At 41.2% G+C, this 7247-nt stretch overlaps 1 long non-coding RNA gene across 1 annotated transcript in view; it reads right to left on the bottom strand.

The window, feature by feature from the left end:
• Positions 1–1553: 1553 nt before the first annotated feature.
• LOC113943862 overlaps positions 1554–7247 on the bottom strand; it is a 7944-nt gene continuing 2250 nt past the window's right edge. Inside the window, exons 2-3 of the long non-coding RNA XR_003526479.1 lie at positions 5977–6087; positions 1554–1586 (exon numbers count right to left, since the gene is read on the bottom strand). This is a non-coding gene — a long non-coding RNA (uncharacterized LOC113943862). The remainder of the gene's footprint in view (positions 1587–5976; positions 6088–7247) is intronic.

Here is a 7247-nt window from a genome sequence, read left to right as displayed (position 1 = left end):
CTAGTATGGTGGCAGGTTGGACCCTGACCTAGAAATTGTTATTCATGACCAGTTTGGATCAGCTGCTATTTTTTCCTCCAAAAGCTAAAAATATGTCTAGAAATAGGTGCATTTGCTTTCTCTATTGTTTCTGGAATTTTTTTTTTATTTTTTTTTTATTTTGAGAGCAGAAAGAAGATCAAAAAGTATGTGAACTTCAAAGAGAAATCCAACACTTCTTTTAGTGAACTTCCGTTCCTCACAGTCCATGCAGATGGTGCTTTCATAGAGAGCATTTGGGTCAACAAGTTCTCATTCTTCATCTCACTCTTTATCTTTCCGCACATATGAAAGCTCACGACTTGACAGGCAGCTCAATACCTGCAAATGGCGATATAGTGATTACAAAGTGTCCATGTTTTCACACCTATTACGTATGCAGTGATGTAAAGCTTCTATTTTAAAGATAATATTTATTTATCGTACCAGAAGGGGATAATATCTGGAAAGGTTATATCGGCAAAGTAAACATGAAGCACTGCTAAACAAAGTATAACCTAAATGGCCAGTGTGCTTTCAGTATTGAAATTTTAATCTCATTTCCTCATTTTATTGTAAACGGCAAGGGGAAAAACTGATACAGAATCCATAGGAAAAAAGTCCTGTGCACTGTACGCTGCTTATGTGAAAAAAAAAGTCCTCTTGATATCCTTCTGGTTCGTTATTGACAACAGTTTGTTCCCTGCCAATTACACAAAGAGCAGCAAGGTTTGCTTTAAGTTACGATTTCCTGTTTGTAGCCAAGCAAGTTTATTAGGGGTGAAAAAGGGTGGAAAGGGGGATGCGAAGGAAAGAAGATGTGTAGGTTACACATTATATAATAAATATTTAACACCCTGGTACCACATAACACCTGTGTTCCCAGGCAGCTCTCCTGTATCTTGGGATAGAGCCAACAGATAAGGGAACGTATTCCACTTTCAGGTTCCTTCTTATTACAGCTCCGAAGGTCAGGGTAAATAAGAAAAACCAAAAAACGGGTAGAGAGAAAGGGAACAAGATCTAGATCATTAGCTGATCTGGAAAGGCATGGGAAGTCAGACTTAATTTCTGAGTCCTTTGTGGATTTAGTGCAAGCTATCTGAGGCAGAGTCTTATTTTGTCTGAAGATATATAAAAAGACAGCTGTGAGCCATGCTGACCATACCAGGCAGCTGGAAAATCAAATGCTCATGTGATTTAAGGTTAGAATAAAACACTGTATTCACCTAGTCTAATGTGCTTCGTGACACTGGGTAGAGCATTATCCAGAGATTTCTGCATGAGGTCAAACAGGTTTTATGTTATCCGTGATAAGACTTCTAGAAGACCGTCTGATCTGGGTTGAACACTCATTTGACAGAATTCTGATATGGCTTCTGTAATAGCACACGAAGATAAAAATGCCAGCTTGCCACAGGAAGCTAGGAAAGTGCAGGTAGAGTGAAATCCTGAAATTAAGATTTGTCAAAACCTCTCTGAACAAAGCAAACTTACATGATTTCATGCACCTCAGTTGACACAACCCTCTTAGCCTCATTTTTCCAATGAGAGTCCAACAACCAAACCTACAAACATTTTTATAAAGAGTGAAAGCAGCACAAAGTAAAGAAGAACAAGGCAAATCAGAACTGACTTCTATTGATTTTGTGATAAAGGCTCCATGGAGACCAGCTGTTAATTACCTTTCCAGGGGAGACACTTGTTTAGCTTGGAGCCAGGTCTGGTTTTTATTCCCGCCCTTTCCTCTCAGGTACGAGAGAGTGTACTGCTAGGATTAGCATAGGATTTAAATTATAAATGTGTATTGGGACATAGTTTTCATTATTCATCCATTTTATTATGGTACTGCTAAAGACTGGGCAAGAATGAGGTGATACACAAAATAGACACCTCCCTTCTCAACTGCTTTGCTAGTAACATTTTCAACAGTTTAGCATCACTTTCTTTCTAGTTAAAGTTACACCAAAGCAGCATGGATATGTCCACCTTGTTTTCCTTTCCACTGTTTCTACAATCATTAGTGACTTAGCCCTTCCAGGTAAATGGCATTAATGACTTAACCCTGACAGGTACAGAGCTCTCTTGATGCCCACTGCCATCAGAATGGAGGCAGAGGGAAGACACAGTGCTGTGTCACTGTGCTTAGCTCCTTTCTGAATAAAACCACTGAGTGCCAGCTGTATGATCTCTCTGAGCTGTGCATAGTGGAAGACTAGCAAGTAGGGATAAATGAGGCTTGAAAACCATGTTTGCTCACCAGAGCCTGACATGGGCTGATTCAGTCCATGACATGGCTGCTGCAGTGTTTGCTGGCCTGCCTGGGTGACATGAGCTGTTACTTACGGCAATAACAGGTGCAAAGCTTTCTGACAGTATTGTTGCTTTTAAATCCTCGAGTCCCTCTAATAACCCAGAGAGGTGGCAGGCTGAACTCTCCAAAGCCATAGGACCAACTTTGTACATGCAGCCTGGGCAATTCTGGATGTAAAACAAATCATGCCAGTGAAGTCACGATGTTCCTCACTTCTCAGAATTACTGGGGATACTGTACAGAGAGCAGGAGCATACACAATAGGAGGATGACATAGTTAAACTTTGCAAACACATATGCTTTTCCTCAAAAACCTCTCTGCTGCTAATAAGGCTGGTGTAGTTTTGCTGAAAATGTTGATGCAGAAATAGAATCAGAGAATGGTTGGTTTGGAAGGGACCTTAAAGATCATCTAGTTCCAACCCTGCTGCCATGGGCAAGGATGTGTTCCACTAGACCAGGTTGCTCAAAGCCCCATCCAAACCTGGCCTTGAACACTTCCAGGGTTGGGGCATTCACGACTTCTCTGGGCAACCTGCTCCAGTGTCTCACCACCGTCACAGTTATGAATTTCCTCCTAACACCTAATCTAAATCTCTCCTCATCAAGTTTAAAATTGTTCTGCCTTGTCCTGGCACTATCTGCCCACGTAAAAAGTCACTCTCCCTCTTTTTAATAATCCCCCTTTAAGTACTAGAAGATCTTCCTTCTTTTTTAGGCACCTTGAGAAAGAAGGTCAAAGAGAAGGGACTTTGGTGGGTGCAGAGCACAAAGATGAGTATTTAAATTACTTATTTTAAACAAAATCTCCCTATATATGATTGAAAACAGGTGGTGCCTGGAATGACAGATCATAGCTGCTTTCTGATTATTAATACACCATCATTATGTGGTGTAAGGAAAAAAGCTGCAGCAGATGGAGCTCTCTACAACCAGACAGCAATAGACCATACAGGGAAATACATGACTCTGCTTTAGCTTACAAGCTGTAAACACAAATGGTAATATGATTTTGATCCAGAGGGAGAACTATGTGCAATAAAACTTGAGGGTCTTCAAACACTGCAACCACTCAAAGTAGACAGACTCTTCGGTTAGTCACTGTCCTCCTGCCTAACACGTATTTCTTTATCTTCTTTGTGCTACTATAGCAGCACATCTAGTGCAAAATAGGCAAACAGTGTAAGCTAGAAACAATCAGCATGATGATCTTGGTTCACACTTCAGCTCATGCATAACGTCTCTCTACCTTAACAAGCTGCCACTCACAATGAAGCCAGCGCAATCACGAATTAACAACCTCTGCTTGGTTTTGATTCCAGAGTTACTGTGCCTTGAGAAATATTACATCTAAAAATACCTTGCATTAAGATCCCCTATATGCTTCAAGCAAGGTGTTCTAGAAATGATCTATAGCATTTTGCATGTTAAAGAACAGCAGTGGCCTTGGTGAAGAACACTTTGCTCATTTGTATTTATGCATGTTCCCGGACCAACAAAGTGGCCAAGGTGACTTTGAGGGGGGAAATGCTGCTTGAGTATGGATAGTGCAATCTGGGCCTACAACTTTCTGTGCATGTCAAAAGTCATTTGTATATTCATTATCTTTTGATGAGTGCTGTGTGGTCAAGGGAAATGTACTTTCCCCTTTGGTGTATATCTCAAACCTTCTGTAAATCTCCTGTGCTCTGTATCAGTGTGGGCATAATTTAGTTCTGTATAGACTAGATCCTGCCCCCATGTTACTGTATTTTTAAATGCAAACAGAATATTTGGGAAGGCAGAGAGCCTGGTGGGGAGTTTTCTGGGGGCAAATGTATAATTGCTAACTGCTTAATTAGGAACAGTCTGACTTTTCTAGGAGATAAAAGAAGTTGCTTCTTTACTGGGATTGAGCAGCAGATGTGCCAGCCAAGGCTAGTAATAAATCCAAGAAATTCTGATGTCAGGATCCATCCACAGCTGGGGTTAAAAAGACACAGCTCTTCTGTCCTCACAATGTGAGAGTTAAAGCAATTCACGATCCACTCCTAAAAATGAGACAGAAGCTTCAGAAGAAAGAAATGGGACTCAACAGATGAGTAAACTATTGCAAGTGAATTTGGCATGGGAGAGGTCATGTACTGAAAGCCGGATGTGCTTGGTCAGACTGCTTTCCTCTAGTAACTCAAGGAGCAAGATGGTTTGTAGCTCTGTAGAAACTGTTCTGTGTATCTCTCTCAGATCTACTGTTACAGGCCAGCAATGCCACTTAGTGGCTTCATGAAAAGTGTTTTCTCATGGAAAAATTTCCTTTATTAGAGAGCAAGGGATTCAATTGAATAGCAGCTCATTGCTAAATCCTGAGCATAGCATGCTGCAGAGTAAGAAGAACGAGATACCACTCAAAATTTCCATCTTTATCTTTTCCAGATCTTACATAAGGCATAACCTCCAGTGGCATGTGCTCCATCCCTGCATGGGTGCCCAGAGCTGACAAAGCCCAGGTGCCCTGGGAGGCTGATGGGGAAGGCAAGACTTTGGGCACAAAAGCCTATCTTGCTTTAAGAAAGAGCTCCATTCTAACAGTGGAATTAGAACAATTAGCCACAATTCAGCAGGAAAAGCCATTCTCAGGAGACAAGTGGAGGCTGTCTGGCTCCTGCTGTCTGCCAAGCACCTTCGTTCCCAGATTTGTCAAGGTGCTGTGCCATCTAGAGGAATTTGAGAGGCATTTTCCCGTGTCTCTCCAAATAGCTCCTGGCTCAGGGTCACTGCTGGTGAAACCAAGCAGCGAACTCGCTCCTGGGCGAAAAACACTTCTGACGGTCCCTGTGTCTGGTGTTCCTGTTCCAACACAGCACATTTGCTGGAGTTATACTAAATGTCTTTAAAATGTACTGCCTTAACCGTTTCAGTGTGATGACCATGGTTTTCTTTACTGCTTCAGTTTACATCCAAGTGTGATTCACAGTAACAAGGGCACACCTGTACCAAAATAGCAGGCTGCTGCTATTAGATACCTGTTACTACGTGAAACAAGGGCTTAACCTTTTTTTTTTTTGCTTTGTCATATAGAGCATCACAAAGAAGACCACTGTAATATTCAGCTACCAGTGACTTACAGGCAGAGATGGACTTCATGACTTTTGTTGTGAGGTAATTACAGAGCACACTAATTCTACTTACCATGAAACGGAAGTGGTGGCCTACAGAGGTACCTGGTGGGTGAATGTTGCTATTGACTAAAAATGGTTATTTAATCTTTAAAAATGTTGACGCCAAATGTTGCCTTCATTCCTTTCCTGCTCAACAACACCTCAGGCTTCAATTACTCCATGAACTGGCCAGCTCAGCCTGACATCCTCAGCTCTATCCTGCCCAATATGCCTGTCCTTGTACATATCTGTCTCCTCTGACTGACAACCATCCAGAGCTGATGGGTTGCTTATGGCTTTCCTTTGCATTACCTGAGTAACCCTGTGCTCTCAGCCCTCCAAAATTCCTTTATGCATCCTAATCCCTATGTGATTCTGACCATCAGAGAGGTGAGACATAAATTAATAGAAAAATCTGAGTCTGTCCTTTTTTCTCTGGGAAAAAATAAAGGAATTTCCCAGGTTCTCATCAATTTTAAATGATCATATGTTGCTTCTACAGCCTACTTTCTTTTTGACTTTTCTCCACTTTTGATGTCTGCTGCTCGGTCTCTTCTGGCAGGAGGTGACTGCTATTGACTTCAGAGTGTGATGTTTGTTGTCAGCCATCATGTCGCACTGTTTGGAAACAAAACCAAAGAAACCCCCAAACAAACAAACAAAAAAAAAGAGTGAAAAGTGTCATTGCTACAGGAAGTTATCCTTTAACAATGTATCATTATGTGCTTTTAAATTAGCATGTGTTCGGGGGACCCCTTGGAAAGCTTTACTCTGCTTTCTGGAAGTTTTCAAACGATACCAGCTGCAAGCTTTAGCAAGCTTTAGCAAGATCTAGCAGGTGGTGAGCTAGGGACAGTTGGTGCAAATAAAATAAGAAAGAATTTAAAACATCGTCTCTGACTTGAAATGGTTTACTGGAAGTTTAAGTGGGCTTTACTGAAAGTTTTAAACCTTCTTGACTACTGGTATTGAAAATATTTGCTTTGTTGTTAGAGGCTGAAATGCTGAAAATGGAAGTCCCAAGGTAACACAGAAAAATTGTCCTCACACTTGGCTCTTCAGCTGGTGACCTCAGATATGGTGTCTCCAGAAGTTAAATATCAAGGGGAATATTATTAAGTAGGTTTAGATTTCACAAGAAAAACTAACAGTAGCAGCTTTAAGAAGTTGTCTGGTCTCCTGTGGTGCAACAGTTTAGAAATCTCAGCTCTGTTGTAGCTATGGGACAAGCCCAAATAAGCAGCGCCCTTTCTTTCCTGACGTGAACTCCCAGAACTTCAGTGGAGTTGTACTGATCTGCACCAACTGAAGATCACTGATGGCATCTTTATTTGATAAATTTATTTGATAAATTGCAGGCATTCCTGTTATAGAAACAAATACATGGCTGAACCTGAATTGTCCGTGTTTTGGAAAAAAAGTAATTCTGAAATGAAAGATTATGGAATCATAGAACCATAGAATGGTTTTGTTTGGAAGAAACCTTAAAGATCGTCTAGCTCCAAACCTCCTGCCATGGGCAGGGCCACCTTCTGTTAGACCAGACCAGAAAAACTCTTCAGAGGTTATATTTTGTTTGATATTTATGGAACAAAGAAACAGCTTTACCTTTGCTTCGTTGTTGATGATCTTGAATTTTCAGTCTACGTGTCACTGCACCAATGACACACTGATGCACTATCTGCTTCTCTGTTTGATTACCAAGTTCACAGCAAATCTAGAGAGGTCTTCTGTCAGGGGTGACAGCAGGTCTGTTAGCACCTTGGCACATACCGACG

The sequence above is a fragment of the Corapipo altera genome, unplaced genomic scaffold (genome assembly GCF_003945725.1).
Source record: "Corapipo altera isolate COAL_440 unplaced genomic scaffold, ASM394572v1 22b, whole genome shotgun sequence".
NCBI lineage: Eukaryota > Metazoa > Chordata > Aves > Passeriformes > Pipridae > Corapipo > Corapipo altera.
The sequence above is the reverse complement of the archived record's forward strand: the minus strand, read 5'-3'. Positions and strand labels throughout refer to the sequence as shown.